Raw genomic sequence first — 23,619 nt, 5'->3', positions numbered from 1 at the left:
GTTTTGTTCGAATTCCCGATATGCACTCCAGCCAGGTGAGGCTCCACTTTGGGAGTGCAGATTTGTTAAATATCCCGGTAGAGTCTCCTGTTGAACAAATGTGTCACAGCAGTCAATACGGACCCATAACAGCACAGTGTCCAGATATCGAGGCTGTCGCAAAATTACCCCTTACATCCAGTGCAGTGCAAACGTTTACAAGCTGTTCAAAGGTTCCAACTTATTCTTTATTAAAGCAAAGATTAAGGAACCTCCTGAGATGACTCAGTGGATAAGTGCACTGTGTGGTATGGTACTAAGCTTTTTGGACCAGGAGGTTTCGAGCCCTAATCTGTGCTGAGGAAACGGATATCAGGATTAGATTCACATCTGATAGCTACCACAGTTGATTAGCCAGCTAATATTCACTCTCCAGGCTTGCACATGAAGAACAATCAATGACTGAGATTCCAGAGAGCTATTTATTGTGTGTCAAATCATACCGAAGAATGAATTGTGTTCAGGATAAAGGGAAAATCAGAGAGAGGAAAATCAAATGAGATTAAAATAATAAATCTGTAGCACCAAATATGATTGGCACTATGAATGTCACATTTCCATTAGTGTCATCAATAATTCTACTTCTGTTTATAACATAGTCTGATATGACAATTTACCTCTTGACAATACTCCTTTAACTATGAATAGCCAGTTGTCAAAGTAATCCAATCTTTTACAGAACAATGATTGACACAATTTTAATGCCACAGTTATAGAGCAGAAAACTCAAAAACTAAAGATGAATGGTCAGAAATTGTAATTACAGAACCACCCCTTCTTAATATCCTGATAATGAAAGGCGTTGTGCACCCACCCCAAAATAATCACTCATCCTAAATTTCGTGCTGTGGGTTCCTTCAAGTCACCAAATTTCTCATTTCAGCCACATCACAGTGGGAATGCTCTGAGCAGAGTCCAGGGGGTAAATTTTAACTTCCAGCCAGGAAGGGAGTGGGGTGAGGGTCGCGATCTGTGATTGCAACCTTAATGAGGTCCATCAATGGCACTTACGGGTTTCACGCCCGGCAGACAGCCTGATTGACGGGGAGATGGGGGGGGGGGGGGACATGGACGACAATGGAGGGTCAGCCAGCATCTTGGATCAGGGGGGCGGGGGTCAGCAAGCATCGGTGTTCGGGGGGGGGGGGGGGAGAGGGCGGCCGATTGCAGGGGTCATGTCGGCCAGGTGAGCTTGTTGGGCCTGGATGAAGCACTACTGGTCCTCCAGGCCCACAAGTAGTGAAATAAAAGCACCCACTTCATGGAACCAGCCCTTCCCGTCTGCTTTCATCTGATGTGATTCGGAGGCGATGGGAAACCCGAACAGGTAAGCTTAAATGCATTGTAATTGTCCAATACACAAAATATTAACTACCCCAAGTATCTCAATGAGGTACATTGCCCCTTTAAGTATCAGCCGGCCAGCTTTAAGTGGGGGCGGGACTTCCTGGTGTCTGCTCTCCACACACAAACAAATCTGCCTGAGTTAAACCCAGAAGTGGGCATGTTGGAGCCGGGATGCGGTCCCACTCTGAAAACGTAGTATTTTCACTGTCCACCCGCCCCCAAACCACCCGTTCTTTGGGGTTAAAATTTACCCCCAGGTGTCTGTCTGGAGGGAGGCACATGATCAGCATAGCATTAGCATAATCCTCAGAGCAAGTCATCCAAACTATGACAATGTTCCATTTCTCCATTTCTCTCCCCTCCACTCCATTCTAAAATCCGTTAACTCACACTGGGGTACAGCTCCATGGGTAATGGAAGTTCCCTTTTACCTTGCCTAATCGGCTATTTTTCATGTAACTCTAGAAAGTGGGTGTCAATAGGTTCTTTGCCCATGGGGTCATTACCTCTAAGTCTGATCCTGCTTTCATCTGATAGCCACAAATACACACTTTCAATCTTGAATAGCTGGACACCAATAACGAATGGGATCCCAGGCTTACTTTTCTGCTGCATAATCCAGGACATTGAGGTCTCCTGTAACACTTCAATTAATGACCTGACTGAGATCAGCTAATTCAGAACAGACCAAGGATCCAACTTGTGACTTTCTTGGTTTGTATAGTAGATGATGTGTCTACCAAGCCACTGGAGGACGAAGAGTGCCTCTTTACGTTGCCTTTGCATATAGACACACGGTGGATCTTAAATCCAGCACTAATTGCAGCCCTATATACAGTGGCCACTTAGCAGCCGGAGATGCAGGTGCATCTGGACAAGCTGAGGAACTGCCTGTTCGCATCTCCCCACACTCAATGGGAAATGTTATCCTCCGTTCGTCAAAAGTAAAAACTGAAGCACAGTAATTTGATGTGAAAGCTAAGCGTACTTTTACAGCAAGCTAATTTAATAAATGAATTATTTTAGAAAAGATGAAAACATATAGTGCTGTTGTACCAACGCTCCTGTGTTGTAGCCAGTAAGTACAGATTAAGGTTAAATAAAAAGATGACAGGAAAGAAAAACCTGACTTAGGTTTGATTGATGCACTCTAATATTTGAAGTTCACTCACAGCTTTGTACTAGAAGGCCCGGGGTCACTACAGCCAGCACTCTAATGAGACCATGTGTGAATACTTCAGATTTATATGACTCACTTTAATCAGAATGGGAAAGCTCGTCTGACTGATAGGCTCAGAATTCAGATCTAAACAGAAAATAACATGCTCGATTTGCCCTGCAAAGGTGGGTTGAGCAAATCTCTGTGATATATTGGAGCATTTGCTGACTGAAAGTACACATGGTGTGGTTTCCTATTAACGTTGGCGAAAAAGAGTTTTGTGCTTAGCGGGCACAGTCACAGCTAACTTGTATAAGGCCAAGAAGCAATAATTAAACTTCAGCTGCACTCAGCACTCAGATTATTGCACTGCGGACTGCCAAGCATAAGATCCGTGTAAAATGTTGTTGACACCGTGGTTTTAATTACTATACCTCTCAGTATATTTTTACAGATAATAGGAAAAACATGACTATGATTTTTGTAGGATTTCTCAAAGGCGCAGCTATTTACAGTATACCAGTCAATCTCCCACAACGTTGCACACAGGGAGTAGTCTTCAGGTGAAGTAGGTTTAAAGGGTGGGGATAATTGGATCTGGGCATGTAGAAGGTGTTCAGTTTCCATTTTAAGGTCATACATTCTGTCCTTAGTTTTATGTAAGAATTTGATTTGTATTAAATAGCTAAACATACAGCAAATTTGGAAACAGGGAAGCAGAAATGGTTGGAGCATTGACGTTTCTATGCAGTACAGGCTGAGGAGCTGGGAGATGCAAAACTAATGTGCCATTGTGCCACCACTAATAGGAGGGTGTAATCACAGTGTGATTAGTTTACACAGGCAGTTTCCATTCTAAGTGTGGATATAAAAATTTATAATGGTAAAAATAATTGACAGGAAGTGTGCATAGACATAGAATCATTAATATTTATATATCTAGAAAACTTGTTAGTGGATGTGCAAGAGGTGAAACCATGGTCTGAATTCTGTTACATTTGCTTCATAGCATTGGATTTCCCAACTACAATTTGCAATTACACAAGAAAGTTCCTTATTCTGCTCCCATTTGCCACTATGCATTTATTTTATGATATACAACGAAGGAAGGGATAGGGGCTGATTGAATTCAGTGATCAGGCTCTTCCACAGCACCTTTCATTCCTTTAAAGCAGCTCATTGACCACCAATACAGTACTTCAATGATAAGTCTACTCATTATTGGCTACTGGAAGTGCCTAGTAACTTTTTTAATATACCCTGTAAAAATGTAGAACTCAGGAAATACTCCTTTCTTTATTTTAATCCATTTTTCCCCTGTAAAATCCTGTTCCCATTTTTTTGTTCAGCTCGGGTAAGATGTGGCTCCAGTATTTGTGGGTTTGGCAACCAAGATCATCTCAACCTCATTGTGCATCAGAATTCCAGATGAACAGGCACAAAATGTGCCCGTGCTAATTTGTATTGGCAACGTATATTTATGTTAACATTAACATATAAACCTTCGGGAGCACCATGTGCATCATCAGGGCTAGAAAAATTTACCAAATGTGATTTTTTTTCTTGTACTTAGATGGTTAAATCATGATAAGGGAGCTCTTATAATAATGTGCAAAGAAAGTAGCAGATGGTGTAGGGGTGTGTCTGTATCTCTGTTGATCTATTGCCCATTGCTGTGCAGAGGACTGGCTATTTCAGAATGTATTTGCTAGTATCCACACTCATCTTAATACTACTTAATGTCCTCAATCTTCACACCCTGCAGTCTCCTGCACTTTGGCTTGTCCACAAGACAAGCTCAATGGGAGAGGGTGAGGGTGGAGCTGCTCTGTGATAGAGGGATGCCTATGTTCCCCTCCCCAGCAGTCTCTTTGGTGATCATAATGGTAACTTAAGGCACTTTCTACACTTTTCCTGCAGTCCGTGTACTCGGTTGATATACTGATGATTAGCTGTAAGTGCACAGTCATTTATTTATTTGTCTACCCTACAATGAAAATGAATTAAAAAATAAAATACCAGCAATAATTATTAAATTGTTTTAATAAAAGTGTTTCAGATTTGGGCAACTAAAAACATTGTAAAAATACAATATGATTGCGATTCTTCCATACTCTCTACATAGAGAAGCAGATGGTGGGGCTCCAGGTTTGCTACACCAGCACTGGTGCTTAGATCTTCCAGCAGGAGCATATCACTGCAGCATAATCTGGATGAAGTGTGTAGTTTTCCCTGGTGGAATACTCCACCTAATGACCTGGCTGAGAACTGATGAAAGCAAACACAAACCGGCGTTTAGGTTTTGACTACTGACCTCCGCACCACTTAGAACTACAAGCAGAGCCTTAACAGCCACTGCTGTTGGACTGACAAAATCTTCCCTGGCTCTAGTTCGGTGTAAAGCACTGTCATATTACAGGGAAACACTTGACCTCGATGCCACTGGTTTTAGCCAATCAATCCAATGTTCTGTAAACTACCCTGGCTGTCTGCACAGCTCAAAATATTATTGTGATGTTTACACTGTTTGTAGAACTAAACAAAGCGATGTTTTATAAAATGACTCAGACACAGAGAAAAGCATCATAAAGATGATCAGACTCATTAGATCAAAACGAGCAGCAGAGTTTGAACTAGGACAGCATTTGTTTTACTTTTATACCACAATTCTGACCTCTAACCCCATAGACATGATTTTTTAGAAAACGTAATTGCTTCAAATGAAATCTTCCATTGTGAATTTTACCAAAAAAAAGGTTTAGAAGCGCACTTAGAATCGTAGAATCATAGAATCTTACAGCACAGATGGGGACCATTCGGCCTGTCGTGCCTGTGCTGGCTCTTTGAAAGAGCTATCCAATTTAGTCCCACACCCCAGTTTTATTCCCATAACCCTGCAAATTAATCCTCTTCAAGTACATGTCCAATTGCTTTTTGAAAGTTCCTATGGAATCTGATTCCACCACCCTTTTTTATTCTATGTCCCTATTTACAAAGTCAAGAATTCCATGCACTTTCTTAACTGACTTATCAACTTGCCCTGCCACCTTTAAAGATTTGTGAATATGCACCCTCAGGTTCCTTCGCTCTTGCATCCCACTCAAAATATTACCATTTAGATTATACTGCCTCTCCATGTTGTTTCTCCCAAAGTGCATCACTTCACACTTATCCCCATTAAATTGCATCTGCCCATTTCATCAGTCTATCTATGCCCTCCTGAAGTCTGCTACTATCCTCTTCACTATTTACTACATTGCCAAGTTTCGTATCATCCACAAACTTCAAAATTGTACTCCCTATACCCTAGTGCAGGTCATTTATACATAACAAGAAAAGCGATGGTTCTAATGCCAACCCCTGGGGGACCCCACTGCATACTTCTCTTCAGTCAGAAAAACATCCATTTACCACTACTCTCTACCCCCTATCCCTTAGCCAATTATGTACCCAAGTTACCACCTTTAATCCTATGTGCTTCTATTTTCTGAATAAGTCTGTTATATGGAACTTTATCAAATGCCTTTTGAAAATCCATATATACAACATCTACTTCCTTCGTCAACCCTCTCTGATACTTCAAGAACTTCTGGAAGAATTGACCACCATTTCCATTGTTATTCATCGTGATTATGTCATGCGCAAGTTGGGCGATGTGTTTTTGTGTCTGGATGACATAGTTAGCATTTATGATAATAAACAGAGCTCTGATTTTCTGCCTGACAGCTTCTTATGGATTGTGGTCTTTCAATCAGTATCGATACTGGAAATCATAAGGAAGTGATTTGATTTGGACAGTTCTGGTGATTGATATTAAAATGTAACTAAAAAGTTCTTTGTTAGATCCTTCATTATCTTTCAAAAACAGGATTTATTTTTGAAGGGTGTATTCTATTTGTTTTTTTTCCTTAATTTTATTTTGATTGGTCCTGGACCAAATACATATGGGCAGTCTCTAACAATGCAAGTTTGAATCCAGCTGCTTGGAGATGTGCAGGAGAGGCTTGACAACAATTTTCTCCCCTTATCCTTGGTAAATTAGGAAAAACTTAAGATAGTGGGACAAATTCCATTGGATGAGAGAAGGCTAAGAGGAGATTTAATGGTGATTTAAAAAACTATGTAGAATGTTTAATAGAGTGAATAGGGAAAAGCTATTTCCTCTTGTTTGGGGAGTCAGTAACAAAGAGTAATCAATTTAAAATTATCACCAAGAAAGTAAGGAGAGAGGTTAGGAGAAATTTCTTTACCCAGAGGGTTGGTGGAGCATGGAATGTTTTGCCACAGGGAGTGGTTGGAGCAGAGACCATTGCATCTTCTAAGGGAAAACTGGTTTAAATATTTAAAACAAAGAAAGATACAAGGCTATGAAAAGAGCCTGGGGCAGTGGGATTACTTTTGGATTGCTCTAGCAAAGAGCCTGCACAGATTCAATGGGCCAAATGACCCCCTTCTGTGCTGTAAACTTCTACGGTTCTATGATCTCTGGTTTATGGTGCACAACATAAGCAACAAAGTTCCTTGTATGTTATTCAGTTGATTCACCTGTTCCACAAAAGTTATATCCAATAGGAACACACCATATATTCTCTACATAAAGTGTGTTTCCGATTTCTTCTTTCTGGGTCATTCACTGCCATCTCCCACAGCCACATATCCCCCTTCACCTTGGAGGCCAGATGATCGGAATCACCGACTCCTCCATAGCTGTCATTAATCAGTAGTAGGATGTGAGATCATGCACAGAAGGAGGGATCCTGAAACTCCTTCTTGACTGTGTTATGCTGTGTTTAGCTCCATTAAGTGGCCTGGAAGGGAACTAACAAAACTCAGACAGGCTTGAATGTCAGTGAAGGTTAGGGTTCTAACTCATGACCTGTTGGCTGAAAATCCAATCCACCATGTTGTTTTTAAGTGATTTTCCCTCCAGTTTTCACCCCTCCCCCATTTTAGATGAACAAACCCTATTTTATAAGATTTTCATTTTCTTAAATGATTACATATTGTCTTATGAGAACACTTTTTAAGTATGAAAATTCCATAAAGTAGAGCTATATTTGTTCAAACGCTGCTTTACATGTGGAAACTAAAAGAAACAATTTAAAGGGATCCACAGGCTTAAATCCTTAAAGAGACATACCAAATCTCTTGCTTAATCCTATTGAAGAATAAATGTCATTGGTTATGTGATTTTGATGAAATGCAGGCAAATGTGCATATGCCTCAATTCAGATGTTTATGTCGTCTCCTCATACATTTTTATTCAGTAATTACAGCAATTAATTGTGGACTTAATAGCATCTAAAATTAATTATAAGTTTCACATCGTATTTAAAAAGATCAGAGAATGGGTCTTTTTTCCCTAATGGATTTGTGAAGACTTTACTATAGTTTATCCATTTAAAAAAAATACTCAAGTAGCACACAGAGCAAACCCGATAATCCTACTCTTCACCTTGAATAACTTCCAAAGGGGCTTAATAATAATACTCCACATCCCAATGTAGCAGAGGCAAACTTCTCAATTCCACTCATGATTTCCTAACTCGTTCTGAAAAACAGTAATAAATTGGCTCTCAACTCTTCTTGACCCTTTGACTTTTCAACCACTGCTACCCAACCACTAACTTTTGCTCATTTAAGCCAGAAGCCATATGATCATGCTGATCCTCTCCCAGTGGGGCAGAAGGTTGAACTCCTCTGAACGGTTTAGCTCCCCCTCTAGTGTTCATTGTTCTTCACATTATTCCACTGGAGAGGTTTTTTTTAAGCATGTGAGATGGCACTTTTCAACTCTCAAAGGAGCTTTCAGCTCAATGGCTGAAAATTCAAAATATAAAACATACTGCTCTACCTCCACAATGTCACAAAATAATGTGTTACACCCAAGACTTGTCCCTAAAGGCCTACAATGCCCATCCTCCATGAGACAGTAGTCACTAAGAAAACAAATATTAACATTTACTAACTCACTAACATTGTCACTTTTTCTACCCTTGAACGAAAAGCCTCCCAGTCCATATTGTCCTATTTATTATTGCAGTTAATTCCAGCACCAGAGCTGCATGTTAACTCCAAAGTCCCATAAAGGAGTATTAGGCTCAGACACAATGCACAGTACCAAAATACATGGTTCGGTGCATTTAACATATGAGAGGTTAAACGCTTTTCTTACAAGTGCATGCACAGAAAAAATACTGCTTCCAAAAAGCCTGCCCTAAGAGTCTGTCATTTTTATTCTTTTATCAGCTTATAAACTTGCAGCTCCAAAGCCCAAGCAATATGAGAGAGAGAGAGAGAGAGAGATGCAATCTTGACCTGTGTACGCTTTAAAACGGGGTTCAGAAAATCACAAATCATTAACCCTCAACACCCCCAAGATTTATGTTGGACAGATGAATAAATATTGTTCAATATAGACTAAAACATAAGAAGAAAAATTGAAAAGGGCCTTCACCCTCTCGTGTTTGAAACACTTCTGGCTGTCTTGTTCCATTTTCTTCATCAAGCTTACAATGTGAATTTTCCACACTGTGAAACACAATCTTATAACCGTTTTGTACCAGGTTACTTATACGGAATGAAATGTGTTGTTTTAGCTGTGGTATGGACTTATTAAATACTGATGTGAAAAAATACTATTAAATAGTATCCGTAATAATAATTGACATCTGTTGTTAAATCCTTAAGGCAAAATGAGAATTGGAGCCATAAGGCAGGGATTGCCTGGACAGGGATTCACTTAAACAATTTAAGTTACTGAAGAAAATGAAATGTTCCTTTACCTTTTCTCGACTGCATGAGTAACTCTACTAAAGACAAAATAAAGAAAATGGCCTATTTCAGGCCCTATTGCCAAATCAATGACCACAGCATGTGCCATATGTGCTATGGTCAGTTTCTTCCTTAAAGGGACCACTGGAGGCTGCCACTCGAAAGGCAAGTTTTAAGTTTTTTTTTTACTTACCTTATTGTGAACCCAGGAGGAAGAGGAATGAAGCCCTCAGCTGGCATTCGAGCCGGCCAATCTTGCTGCCCATCTCATTGGTACTATCCTAATGAGACCTGGGGAACCAATTTGCCTTGGTCCTGCCGCCATCCTAATTAGGCAAGTGTGGCATGTGCTGCACCGGGATCACTCCCTGATTCAGCCCATTTGTTAAGGAGTGATCGCACAAATTATTTTCCACACATCTCTCAGTGGCTCAGTCAAGAGCAAGTCAGCAGAATCTTAGTAGGATGTCTCCCAGCAATCCCCTAACCTACAGAATGGGGCGGGGTGGAGAAATCGCTAGCAGGAAGGGGAAATAACTTTGAAAATTAAAGTGTTCAGCATACCACACTAGGCTTTCCTGAAGAGGTGCACAAAAGCTGCTAGGATTGACTCTCCTGCTTATCTATCTTCTCTCTCCCTGGGGAAGATTTCTACCTGTGCTTAGTACCTGCTTGACCAAGGAGCCTGAAATCCTCCAGGACCTCGTGGCAGTGCAACCAAGGCAACAGTTAAAATGCAAAGTATGGCTGGGTGAATAACTTGTTGCAATATAAATAAAGATAAGGACATTTCTATTTCTCCTTATTCTGGATTTCAGTTGGATTTAAGAATTTTCACAACTATTTCAAAAAATTTCAAAACCATTCAATGAGTTAATTATATCAGAATTTAACAGTTCCCAGGATGCAATGTTTATTCAGTTGTGAGCAGCAACATACAGGTAAACAAAGCAGCACCTCATATTGAGCATATAGATCATCCATGGGCATGTAGTGTAAAGGATATATTGCAAAACAGTCAGAGATGGTAGTCACTTTGGATAGCGAACATTGATAAACTGAGTGAGAATTGAGATAACTGGGCATGTGATGCAATGAATTCCAGTCAGGGCACTAACAGGATACATCATGAAGTGATAAGGTAAGCCACTTCCCACAGGGTCCTTCATGCAATAATCTCCCACTCCCAGCCTGACTGGTGTGGAAGAGGAGGCATGGAGGCAGGGTTGTGGAGTTTCATCTAGTGGAAGAGGAATCACGGAGTAAGTTGATTCTTGCTTATTTTGCAAGAGATGCCACTTGAAATCAGGTCACAGTCAGGGAATGGAACTTGGTGAAGGGGGCGGGTGGTATAAAAGTAGTTTTTAATATTGGTTTTGTGTTGTGACTGTACGGCTGTCTCCCAAACCATGATTCCCATGCAGCCTGAGGCAACTCCAAAGTAAACTTGTTGGATTTGCTAAGGCTGGACACCAAGACAACCTACTTTTTTCTTAAAACTGAGCCATCAGCACTAGCACAGCACAAAACTAATATAAAGACAGCTAAAGAAATGGAAATATGATCTTATTCCCCCATCCATCATTTCATAAACAAAGTTTGAATTCTGATTTATAATTAGACAAAATAATGCAAAGATCCATCCAAATTCCTAACTTATTAAGATTTCAGCACATTTTTGTGTGTTTAACACCTTGCCCTACTTATATTAGATTGTACATTCCTGTGGCCTCACACTAGTCTGGTTTAGTCAATAAGCTGCAGCTCAACTAAGGAAGTGTCCAGCAGTCTTTCAAAGATAAATCACAGGATAACCCTTTGAGGACTGTAATAACATTTTTTTTTGCAGCAGTTTAAAAATAATTCAAGTTTCTGATGTTTCCATTTCTTCAGAGCGATTGATTTTGAAACTACTCGTGTTATTTAATAGTCAGTGCTATGATTGGCATTTTAGGTGTGATTGCAGTGGCCTGGTAGCTTGCTCAATGCTCAAAACCATGAAATAGAAATGGCTACAGATTTGAGTCCTGTTCCATTCAGCGCCTGATCCGAACTATATCTACCATGAAGATGTTGAGCAGGTGTTGTAACATCTCCTAGTGGGGGTTGGGGAAATGTAAGGGGGGGGAGGCAAAAAGCATCACGATTATATGGCCGCATCTACGGAAGGCATAAATTGTGGTCTCTTGCTTGTTAAGCAGATGACGTAAAAGGGATAAAAATACAAAAAAAAAGGAAACTTTCCAAACCATGAGAAATAATGCAAAAAAAAATGTACACTTTAAGGGTGAAATATCCAAAGGCAAAGCTGCATATTTCTTTGATTTAAAAAAAAGTTGTTTGGTCCTAAAAGTGTCTGCAGCCAGCTCCAACGAATCGACAGGAGTTTATTCGGCAGTAACTCCCCACCGTCCTGTCACTTTTACTGACAGCACTGGTGAGGTCTCAATGCTACTTTCGGTCTTCAGTAGTGCAGTCAAGTACTGACCCAACCTACATTTACTTTAGTAGGACAGGGGCACTGCTTCTCGATCGCAGATCATTACCAGGTACACGATGCACCAACACAGCACGCCTTCCCACAGGTCCAACAAAAACCTGAGTGCAGAGCATCAGTTATTTTCACTCATATTTCAATATGTTGTAGGGCATTGGTGCTTCGTGCGAGGCATGACACAGAAATAATGTTTGCATCCCACAGAAACAAATTCATTCCCAAAGTGGCAATGGAAGGTAAAAATACCAGCATGAATTAATCAGCGGTGTCACCAAGAAGGACAGGACTGAGGGCAGTGTCTATAATATCTAATCTACTAGCTTTGTTCCAGTTGTCCTTTCATGAAGGCAATACTTACAGAATCCCTTTTGTTCATGTACACAGGGGCATGCCAAAACTTTACAAATAAAATATATATAGTGACCCATTTAACTTGCTCCAGCCTTCTTTCACAGGATCTCACAGCAATTACAGACTAGAGCAGAGAGTGCTGCAGCAGCTCACTATCCCTTGATTCAGGGCTTACCTAGAACAATATGAATCAAAAGTATACATTGAGAGGGTTGGGTACAATAAGGGAAATTAATCTATTTTAAAAATGTGTCAGTTTCAAGGGAGTGTACTTTCCAAAAAATCAAGCCCTTTAAGTTACTAAAAAACAGTTGCTTGGCTCTCCTTAACTGTTTCACAGAGGAAAAGGCAGCTAGTGCTATTTTACAATGATAAAATTCTCATATCTTAAGAAAAACAGTACTTTTACAATTTCTGTATTCTTTTTAATGTTTTCTGATAAATGTTTGACTGTTTTAGTTCTAAGCAGTAATGGTCCAATCACTGATAGTTCAGTCTATAATAACAGTCAACATGAATTGAGCTACAATATGATTTGTGGGAGGGGGGAATTTTTGTTTTTAGAAGACTCAGCGTGTGACTCCTCCATGTCTGAAATGCAAAAGTGTATCATACCTCAGCTCAAGCACTTTGCTCGTTAATCTAACTTTAAATTCTAACATTTCAGATGCATGCAAACAATAAATAAAGCTCTTGAGATTCCAACTATTTTATCCAGTAGATAACTAGAAAGGCAACAATGTCTTCAATAAAACATTGACACTTTAAAGTTATATCTTCTTGTATTTAACATTAATTGTTGCAACAATAGTTCTTTTGGCCCTATCAGATTTGCATATGCAAAAGTAACGACACAGAGACTCGAGAACTCTTTTAAGACCTTTTTATTTACTGGTAAAGCAACTTCTTGTGGCAATTCAGTACTGGTTTGAAATAAATTCTGACTAATAGGGAACGTAAGCTGAGCTGCAAAGCCTAAAGGAATACAAATTGCTTGTTTTAATTACCCAGTAACTTTCACTTATGTATAATCTCCCTACAGGCCACTTTTAGGTAGGTGTGGAAAAATGATGTAGAAACAAACCAATAATCTCTTATTTGCTCCTAAATGAGGGCTGTGCTATGGTTCTAATGTAGACAAGTCATTTTGTACAAGCCACTAAACCCGCAGGGAACAGGGGCCTGTGTCGTAGGCTGTTCAATTCAAAGATCTTTGGCAATCAGTCACACAATAGAGCCCCTCATTTTATGCTGCTACATCATAAAAGTGCTCCTTTTGTTACATTTCCATCCTTAAAAGGGTCTTAATCCCTTTCTTTTCAGCTCAGTCTATGGTAAATTCCATAGGGACATCCCATTCGCCGCGAGGACTGAAATGACCCACTCAGAAAGCAGCATGTGAAGCTTTGAGCCTTTCTTTCTCCGCTACTCTCTTAAGAACATTAAATCGTACTTTTCATTCCCCTCACCATAGGGGTAACCCCTTTAATGATGCTGGAAAAAAAAATTCCTTCACTCTTTCCTATGATACCATTCTGCTGTCAAGCAGGCAGCTCCCTGGTTAGAAAATCAAACATGGCTTCCAGCAGGTGGATAGTGCAGAAGGTCAGACACTGCAAGGAGTTCGGATACAGATCAGAGGAAACCCAGGTTCCCACAGCAAATTAAGTCATCTGCAAAACCTTTATATTTATCTACTAAATTACTGCATTATTTACGATCTATGATGGCCTGTTCTCATCCTGTCTGCTTCTACTTTTTTGAAAAAGCTGATATAGAATGTTCAAAACAGAAACCCTCCAAATTTGTTAAATTTTTGAAGATAAATGCATTTAGTTCATCAAAATTTATATTTCTGATGTAGCCCTGAGAACGATTTTATTAGAATTTAATATATTCAACAGGGACTTTTTTTTAAACTGTGACCTACTTTCCTGGAATTCATTTCCAGGATTGCTCAATACTTTTATGAAATTTTATTTAAAAAGACACAGTATTCTGACGTAGCAGGATAACTGCAGCAATAGAGCGTGGGCTACTGTTTTCAAGGGTTCAGTTGGCATCAAATTCCACTGCTTGAGTATGATTTACAGGCTCTTGGCTGGGCCGCTAAACAGAACATCTTTTGGTAGCAGAATGTTCCATCAGAGGAGGCACAGCAGTGAGACGTGTATCTCATCAACAGAGCAAATGGTTTCTTATCATTCAGCTTGCGGTACCTAGGCAGCAAATTGTTCTACGTGCGGTAAGTGTAGAAATTCGCAGGGTTTGTCGTGCTATTGCACTGCGACAAATCACTAGCTCTCTTTATCGTAAAGCATACATTCTGCAAGCTGCTAGAGAACAGCTTCAGTGGCAGTTGTGGGGACTGCACGTCCATTCTTAGCTAAGGAGTGGTGCAGAATCTGGAAGTCAGATATAAGTGGGTAAATTTTCCATTCCTGCACATGAAATTTAAAATAATGCTCTGAAGGTCTATGTTAATTATTTACACTTTAATTTGCTGCTTTGTCAATTGTTTTGCTATTGTAATTACAAAGTGAATTAAAGTAACTTACACTCTAAGTCAACAAAGAAAACCCTTATTATATGACTTTAAAAGATGTTGCTCTGGGCCCATTTTTTACCACCGCCCGAATTGAGAGGCTCAAAGATCATTGGAAATTCATCGATCAATACTTCATCACTACATAAATTCATTACTCGGCGGGAGCTTCTGGCATTGGTTGTGCCTGCACAGGTGCCAGCAGCAGCCCTCGGGTAAGTCCGGGGGAGGGGGGTGGGGATTGATCGTCACTCCTGTGAAGTCGGGGGAGAACTCCTGCCTCTCTGGCTCAATAGGAAGGTGTTTTTTTTAAAGAAAATGTCACCTACCTTTCGTTGGCGGCCACGGGGGCTCTGAAGAATCCTGAGCGGGGCAGGTCTGGCGTCCGGCCTGCTCATCGGCAACAAATTTCTTGATGGCTTCTTTCAAAAGGTGTTAGGTGATTAATTTACATATTTAAGGTGTCTAACACCTGCTTTAGACATTCGCCCATGACATCTAAAATAAAGGGCCCCCCCAATTTAGCAAATGAGACCAACGCCTGTGCAGATTGGACACAGACTGTCTTAGTGGTATGCTATGCGCCTATTTTACGCATGAAAAACGGGTGAAAAGCATACCAATTTCCAACCCTTTGACATGGGAGCATAGTACCAGCGAAAATTTTCACAATCATTAATAGACTCCTGAACATTGCAAAACTTGAGGTTAATCACCTGAATATATGAATATTTGAAAGAAAATGGAAAAGAGCCTGTGGGTACGAACCACCCACTAGACTCTCCCAGTCATGTAGATAACAAACCTGTGTAAAATTTAGGTATCATTAGTGACCTTCACAAATTTCTGATCTTCATCTCACAGAGTGAGCTCATATTACATGCTGTACTTTGTGAACTGGGCTGCTCTGAAAGTGATATTTCTAATTCTGAATGATGTATTGATGACTGACATTTCAAACATATCAGAGGCAGCTAACACCCTCTCACCAAATGTAGCACAGCCCTATCAGAGCTAAATATTTTCTGCCAGTTACAGTACCCCCTTGTTAACAATTTTCATAGTAAAATTTGCTTGCATTTTTTTTTGTAGACGTCTTTTATTTCTACAACATAATAACGACAAAATGATTAGCGCAATGTAAAAAGGCTGATGTAGTATTCAAACAAATTAATTAAAATGCAAAATATGATGCAATATAATATAAAGAAACAAAAGCTGTTATTAACTTCTAGTTAATTTGTGGGCACACTCATATTATATTCACACTATAGTGAGTATGGTAAATCTATTGGTCTTTAGAACATCTTTGTTGTCCCAATAGCCATTTGCTGGCTGATGCTTTCTAACACCGTCTGACCTATGACATTCGTGACAAATTAGACACCAAAGTGCTAGATATGGCCGGTTAAAATGAGGCCTAAGGCCTGCCAAATCTCAGCCTTCCACTCAGTGAAGGTGTGAGGCAAATAAGAGAGAAGCAGCCGGACAGAAAACAGACATTGCAGTAAAAAGGAAATGAAATACTAATCCTTTAACCCTTGGCTTTTGTGGCTTGCTGCACAGCAACGTGCTTTCAACCATGTAACTACTTTAACCTTCTAAGGTGCTAAATCTACTCAGGTTTGACTGAAAATATGTAAAACTTTGTGTGTGATGAACTCAGTTCCTTTTGTAGCTTGCAACACAGAAATTGGTTTGTGCTGTATTTTGATCACATATTTGTGTACATTTGCACTAATTGTTGCTGGCACAAAGAGGTCTTGAATAGAAAAGACTTGTGTTAAAAATCATGGCCAATGTGAACTCTTGAGCTATGGAGTGCGATTGAATATTTAAATTGACCATGATGATGAGATAAAACTTTAATTTTACTGGACAACAGGGTGATCTTAAACAGTGACTTTAATCTTATTAGGCAAGAAACTGCAGAGAAAAATAATAGGGTGAAAAAAAAATCCCAACAGCATTTAACTTCAGTGGGTTCAGGTTTATTATACAAACTAAAAATTCTAATCCCTCATTAGCTACGTAGTGAATTAAAAATATCTGTTTGATCAGAAATTAGGTAGCTTTCTTTTAGTTGGTATCAAAATATATCATGCATGAATTAATTTGTCCATTGTTAGGCTGAGTAAACCTGTAACTAGTTGCCAATAAATGGTTAATACGTAATAGAGCATAGCGTCCAGTCTTTTATTTGCAGTTGATTCCACTTCAGTTTTGGACTAAAGGGTTGTAGAGAGAGTAGTGTCACAGTGCACAGGATGGAGCCTCATATCCCCAATGGTTCAAAGGTCAAAATAAGCATTTCTTACAGGGCCACAAAGATGACAGTTAAGCATGTCATGCTATTGATATTTTAAGCACAGTGTTCAGAGTAAATCAATAGGGTTAGATGAATTATTTAACAAAAAATAGTTCTAAGTGACGAAAATAAATAAAGAGGGATGGAATAACTATATAATTTCATGTAATGCACATTGTATTCCTGCAGTCAGAATTGTCCAGTTAATACTGTCTGTGGCAGCATGTGTCCAATATTAGTGTTCTGTGTTGTCAGCAGCAACATGTGCACAACCCATGGAATAACAGAGGTACTTACACAAGCAATTAATTTCTAATGTTTTCACAGAACACTGTCACAGCAGACAGAGCCAGCATTATGATGTGTAGACATCTCCTTCACACTCCAGCCTGCCAAACATTGTCATCTCGTGTATGACCCTTTAATACCCTCAATGAGAGATGATTTTCACTACTAATATTTGGACTGCACGTAACACCACACTTCTTACAGTAGAAAGCTTTTAAAAGAAACTCTTATCTGGCAACGCTTTAAAGGGGCAATATCTGGTTCAGGTACAGTTTGAAGATAAAAATGTAATAGCTATGAAGTCATAAAAGTCCAGTAACTTAAGTAACACCACAGAGAGTTTTATACAATAACACAACAGCAACAAGAATTTTAACATAGAAAAACGGCCTATGGTCCTTCACAGAGGTGCGAGGAAAATGGACGCCGTGGCAAAGAAGAGGAGATTGAGAGGTGGCCAAAGCTTGGTCAAAGTGGGTTTCAAGGAGGATCTTAAATGTGGAGAGAGAGGTGGCTGAAGGCAGAACTGCAAATGGCAGGGCGAAGGATGGAAGGAAGGCTCAAGAGGCTGCAGTCAGAGGAATGGAGAGTTTGTCGGGGTGGGATGTAGGGCTGGAGGGAGTTACAAAGATAAAGAAGAGCAAGGCAATGGAGGGATTTAAATACAAGGATGAGAATATTAAATTTGAGATCTTGCGGGACCCGGAGCCAATGTAGGTCAGTGAGGACAGGAGCAATGGGTGAGCAGGATTTGGTACAGAGTAGGATATCAGTAGCAAAGTTTTGAATGAGCTGCAGTTCGTGGAGGGCAGAGGACAGAAAGCCGACAAAGAGAGCATTGGGGTAAGTTGAATGTGGAGGTGACAAAGGTAGATATTGTGGATGTGTTTAGGTAGAGGTAGAAGTGGACAATTATGGAAGTAGGATTTCTTTTTGGTGGAGAGAATATGGGATTGAAAACTCAGCCTGAGTTGAACAGAATAATGAGGTTGGTTCAGCCTGAGACAGTGGCCAGGGAGGAGGATGGAGTCAGTGGCAGGGGTTGAAGACTGTTGCTTTGGTCTTCTCAATGTTAAGCTGGAGTAATTTCAAGATTCATCAGACAATAAGCCTGACAGAACAGAAGCAGTAGAGGGACCCTGAAAAGATCAGGAGGTCAACAGAGCAGCTCATGTAAGCATCAGGGAAATGTTAAGAGCACACCAAGCAATAAAGAGTTAACCTTAAGGAAGACTTCAAGGCTTAAAAGTCCTAAAAAAGAATGAAGACTTTCTTCCAGCTTCACCCAACTGCAATTTATGATCCCTTTAAGTAGCATTGCAAATGGCCACCTCCCGACCTGTACTATCCCATAATTTGTGAACAGGTTGAGAAAGCAGCAGTGATAGTAACTTCCAACCCAGTAAGCACTGTCCATATCAGCTATTATGCACATTTGAGGGTTACAAATTGGCATTAATAGGAGTGCTAGGTAGTGCACAGTTCCCAACCATTAATCGCATACTGGCAAATAGCTATTCAGGGGAAGGGGTTTCTGTGCACCATTGCAGTAAAGACATGCCTTAGGGTAGTTAAGTGTATAGAATTATGTGGTACGATTTTGTTGGGGGGGGGGGCGGTGGTTGGGTGGGGGGATGTTCCTGATGGGAAACCTGGAAGTATGGGTTTCTCGGGCATCCTCGCGATTTTGACGTAGGGACGTTTTATTTGTACGTTTCCCGCCCGACAGGCCAACCTGATTGACAGGCTGGCCTCAGTCAGACGGGAGAAGAGGAAGGAAGAAGACGTGAGCAGGTAAGTGTTAGATCGCAGGGCGGTGGGGGGGGGCATCCATCGCGGGGCGGCCATCGCCGGGCCGGGGGGCCGGGGGGGGGGGGAGGGGCGGCCATCAGGGGGCGGGGGGGGCCATCCATCGCCGAGCGGGGGGAGCAGACATTGCGAGGCGCGAGGGTCGGACTTCGCAGGGCGGGGACGGTCGGACATCGCAGGGCGGGCACGGTTGGAGATCGTGGAGCGGAGGGATCGGAGATCGTGGAGCGGAGGGGTCGGAGATCGTGGGGGAGTGGGGGGGAATCATGGGGGAGTTACTGCAGGTAGGCTTGTAGGGCCTCGGGGAAGCACATCTGCTCCTCCTGGTCCACAAGCTGTGCTATAAAGGCACTTACCTGCAGTTTCGGGCCTTCTCGCCTTCTCTCACGTGGCGTGAAGGAGAAGGCTCGGGAATCCCAGCCCTAGGGGTTTAAAAACAAAAAACCTGTCAAAATGGAAGCTCACAGCCTCCTTGAAAGCTTTTAATGACCGACCCGTCTCCTGAGAGCAGGTTGGTTGCCCGCCCCTCATCCCGCCTCCGTTTAAACCGGAAGTGGGCGAGTTGGGGGCAGGTTTTAGATTTTTAAAATTTTTAGTGCCCCCCCCACCCCACCTGTTTTTCCCATTTAAAATCATGCCCATGGTCTCCCAGCTTTCACTCATACTAAACTCTGCTGCAGGTTTGGCCGCTCACGCCTGGTACAAATGGGCAAGAGGTGTGCATCGCAATCGGGGTCCTATTTATGTCATATGGTGCTGATTTGCATATTACAAGTGGCCTTCCGTCTGAAACAGGTGGCCACACCGGCCGCCCATCTCAGGACCCTATTCGAGATTCCGGCAACCAGCATGCCAGAGTAGATAGGTCGGTAAGTGAGCTGATGCCACTTTTGGACCATTGCTGAGTTAAAATTGGACCTACCTTCTCTATGACATAACCAACGTCCATCGAGATTACCATGGAGTAGAAATTGGTCATTGTTGCGCCCGTTTTCCGGATAAATAGGGTTGGCAAAAATGACCAATTTGGCAGGGCTATGCCCTGCACCGCAAGGATGCCTGGAAAACCAGGATTTCTCAGGAAATCTAAGCGTAACTCACTGATGAGAAAATTTCATCGTTACTCTGTTTCAGGAAATCAGGGGCCCTGAATTTGAACCGCAGAGGTTTATCGCAATTAAAAGATGATTTTTATTGAAATTGGCGTTGGATGATTTTCAGGTGTCTCGGGCAGACACCTAAATTAGGCATTAGGCCCCTTTGCATATGCTAATGAGGGGCCTAACCCTGGTTTTAAAACCCCTCAGGGAAATTCAGCTGCCCTGAATAGAGCAGGCGTTGGGCTCAGGTTTTCCAGGTGTGGATGGAGCCTAAAGTGGCCTCAACAGAAAAAGTATATTCAATTTTATTTTAAATTCACCTGGGGCTAGGAGCAAAAGTTTGCATCCCCACGTTCCTTAATTTCTATGTCTGGATTTAAACTGTCAGCGGGTTTCTGTGAAATTATCTGCTGAAGCTACATCATTGAATAAATTTAAAACAGAAATAGACAGTTTCCTAGAAGTAAAGGGAATTAGGGGTTACGGGGAGGGGCAGGAAATTGGACATGAATTTAGATTTGAGGTTAGAATCAGATCAGCCATGATCTTATTGAATGGCGGAGCAGGCTCGAGGGGCCGATTGGCCTACTCCTGCTCCTATTTCTTATGTTCTTATGTAGCAGGCATCCAGTAAGGAAGATGAATATGTTAAGCACTAATTCAAGGGCTTCGAAATTGGTTCCCTGCTGACATCGTTCCCTGCGCAAGAACAGGTAGTCCCAAGGCCCACCAGATATTGGGCCTTGGGCCTCATTTAAATGAGACCGGCGAACTGCAGACTCATGCTGGGTGTCCCCAGGCAGCTCGCTGGCAGATTGGCAATGGATTTCGGGCTGCTCTTGTTGCTGACAGCGACCATCGGGTAGGTCCTTTAAAGGAGGGGTGGGTGGGGAAAAGGTGATCAGAATGAACGGAAACGATTGGGAGAGAGGTGGTCAATTGGGACAGGAAGGGAAGTGATCGAGAGGGAGGAAACCGGCAATGGTCTTCAGCACCGCAAGCAAGCTGGGAGGAGCCTCCCGGCTCCAATTAACAGGTAAGTATTTTTTTAAAACAAACTTACCTTTTTGGTGGCGGCTTCCAGCGGTCACTTTAAGGACCGCTGGTTAGGCTGCATGTAGACCGTGTTTTCCTGAACGCAGCCGGCAAAAGAGCGAGAAAGTTTGGGCGTACGTTACCTGCCCCTTTTTATGCTACGGCCGAATTTCCTTGATCTTTTACATTTCTTCCACGAAACCTCTGCCTCTCATTAACATAGCTCTGTCCCCATGCAAAAAATAGCTCATTCGAATTTGCGCCAGTTCTGAATGGACTGTAAAATTACGCCTCAAACTTTAGGTGCAACTGGATCCAGTCTTATTTCTGGTGTTTCATGATTTTTTTCAGAAATATTTTAATATTTCTCCTCACTGAGACTTAAAATGTATTTTCTGTATCTTTGAATGCATCTTTATATTATAAGAATGATTTGTATTAAAAATTGAATAACATCCACCATTGCATTTTCTAACACACGTGTGTCTATTGTGTGTAAATGATGCATTGATGGCTTTAAACTTTAATTTTCATGCATAAAGAGGGACTTAAAGAAGGAATATGGCATTAATTCGGCACTTTCTTCAGGCCCTGATTATTTACGCTGATCTCCATTTGTTTCACACCAGCTTTTAAGTTTTGGCATATGGTGATGAGATTCTCAGGAAATCTCGGCATTATTCGGAAAATTTCGCCATTAAACTGTTTCAGGAAATCATGGGCCCATGAGTTTGAACCACAGATCTTTTTTATTGAGAAACTGAGGTGGAGGTGAAGGATACCTGTTTATGGGGCCCATAGTGGCCTAATGGCATAAGAGGGAATTTTCAGCTCCCAGTGCTGAAACGATGGGACTGGAGCACAACATTCTTAACACTTGCAAACACTGAGCTGAACTGAACTTGTGGGATTTCTCAAGTTCAGTCCTAATTAGCCATGCATAATGAGCTGCTGCCCAGGTTAGATTTTGCTCTGGCAGAAAGGGGTAATTGCTTAAATGATTAGCCTTTAAAGGGCTGCAGGCAATATTTAAAGAGTTGTAGCTACTTAAAGGTAAGTGATCATGTAGGAGACATCATTGTCTCAGCCTTTCTAAAGGCTGACAATATTTTAAATGTATTTTTCAGCTTTTTCAAAGGGGAGGAAAAAAAACAAAGGAGAGACAAAATAAATGTAAATCTAGGAAAGAGAGTCTCTGAGCAATTGATAAAGCTGTACAGCATCCAAACGCTCTATATGATGGCTGGTGAAGTGGAGATGCTGCTCCATAAGTGTGAAATGGGCTGAACGATGAACACATCTATCATTATGTATGTTATTCTTCAACTTACAGAATCTTAGGGCTATTCATCTGCTTGCATGACAAGATGGCACATAATACAAGGAAGCCTGCCTGAATGCTCAGAAATTATAGGCCTCGACTCCATTGGAGTAGGCCACCCTAAACATCGTTGCAGATTAAGCCTGGAGGGAATAGGGGAAGGTGAAGCAGTAACGTTCCTCCAAGCTCAGAGCAAGTATCATCCACCTCTTGTATCTAATCCCCCCCTCCCAATCAATCACACTCACAGGCAGATACACAAACACACAATCATCACAAACAGTTAGTATCTTGTGATACAAGCTCAGTTTGAAGGCATATCTTGGCATCGGTAGTTCTTTTGTTCTTTTTTCATTTGTTCTTTTTTTTATCATTGTAGGCCTGGAAGAACAGCTTTACAGCACCGTCAGAAGCCCAGAACAAGATAGCACCTCACCGGCAACCCTCTCATCAAAGTTTGCAAGCGCAAGAAGAGCTACACACATCCTGTGTATGTGGATGTGAGGGAGCTTGAGGAGATAGCACCAGTGAGTTAAAAGGCACAGGTGAGATGGAGCAAGTGGTGATGCTATAGGAGGAGTGGTAAGGATCGCCAGACAGTTGCCATCAATCACCCCTCTGCATAAGTAAATGTAGCAGTGCAGTGACATTGGGTAGCTGTGTAATGCTGTTGTTGTTCAATGGGAAAGGCAAAGAATGCACTGACAATGCATCAGTTTTATATCTGTGTGGACATCACATTGGCTGATATAATGCTTGCTTGGAAGGAGGCAGAAATGTCGAGGAAAGAGGTGACCTTGACTGCTATTGGCAGTTATATCCCTATGCTGCAGGTTAGTTGCAGATGTCCTTGCATCAGATGGCACAGATCTGCAACTGGCTTCCCTGTGCCTCAGTTTGCAGAGTCAGTTCCCCTTCGTCAATGCCAGGTAGATGGGTCATGGCCTGTAGATGTGGTTGCTCACATAACAGCAGGTGTGGGCAATAAAGTTCTGGTACTTTCTGATCTCCCTAGCAGACCTCCTTTCATCTCATAATGACCAACC

The 23,619-nt window shown here is 41.4% G+C and overlaps 1 long non-coding RNA gene across 1 annotated transcript in view; it reads left to right on the top strand.

Annotated features, from left to right (window-relative positions):
• The first annotated feature begins 14,305 nt into the window (after positions 1 to 14,305).
• The window catches only part of LOC137320480 (uncharacterized), a 30,462-nt gene continuing 21,148 nt past the window's right edge, over positions 14,306 to 23,619 (top strand). The window contains exons 1-2 of the long non-coding RNA XR_010962544.1: positions 14,306 to 14,412; positions 22,953 to 23,118. This is a non-coding gene — a long non-coding RNA (uncharacterized lncRNA). The remainder of the gene's footprint in view (positions 14,413 to 22,952; positions 23,119 to 23,619) is intronic.

The sequence above is a fragment of the Heptranchias perlo genome, chromosome 4, assembly GCF_035084215.1.
Source record: "Heptranchias perlo isolate sHepPer1 chromosome 4, sHepPer1.hap1, whole genome shotgun sequence".
NCBI lineage: Eukaryota > Metazoa > Chordata > Chondrichthyes > Hexanchiformes > Hexanchidae > Heptranchias > Heptranchias perlo.
Note: the sequence above shows the minus strand (reverse complement) of the source record. Positions and strands in the feature narration are given on the sequence as shown.